Source organism: Cucurbita pepo, unplaced genomic scaffold, assembly GCF_002806865.2.
Source record: "Cucurbita pepo subsp. pepo cultivar mu-cu-16 unplaced genomic scaffold, ASM280686v2 Cp4.1_scaffold013764, whole genome shotgun sequence".
NCBI classification, from domain to species: domain Eukaryota; kingdom Viridiplantae; phylum Streptophyta; class Magnoliopsida; order Cucurbitales; family Cucurbitaceae; genus Cucurbita; species Cucurbita pepo.
The window spans coordinates 1-323 of NW_019659596.1; the positions used below are offsets into that span (position 1 = coordinate 1).

A 323-nucleotide genomic window follows, 5' to 3' on the forward strand; every position below is an offset into this window, starting at 1 on the left:
TTTGTGGTCATTGGATAAAGTTAATTAGCTAAACCAAGTAAAATGCTATGTAATCTTGTATTAAACCTCGATGCGAGTTCATACTAAATCGCTTTAAACCTTTGATGTAGTTTCAGACTGTGTCACTTCGAACATACGAAGCCTTGAACACAGAATGAAGGTGCAGGGAATTGAACCCCGTGCCTCTCGCATGCGAAGCGAGCGCTCTACCATATGAGCTACACCCCCTTTATAAAATAAAAGTCCCAAACGTTCATGATGAGGTAAGAAGCCANTCTTGATTCTTTGTATTAAACTTAAATCAAGTATGAATTAAAGGAATG

The 323-nt window shown here is 38.2% G+C and overlaps 1 non-coding gene across 1 annotated transcript; it reads right to left on the minus strand.

Moving 5' to 3' along the window:
* Positions 1-155: 155 nt before the first annotated feature.
* On the minus strand, positions 156-228 carry TRNAA-CGC. The gene has a single exon. It is a non-coding gene; the product is annotated as a tRNA-Ala (tRNA).
* Positions 229-323: the final 95 nt, after the last annotated feature.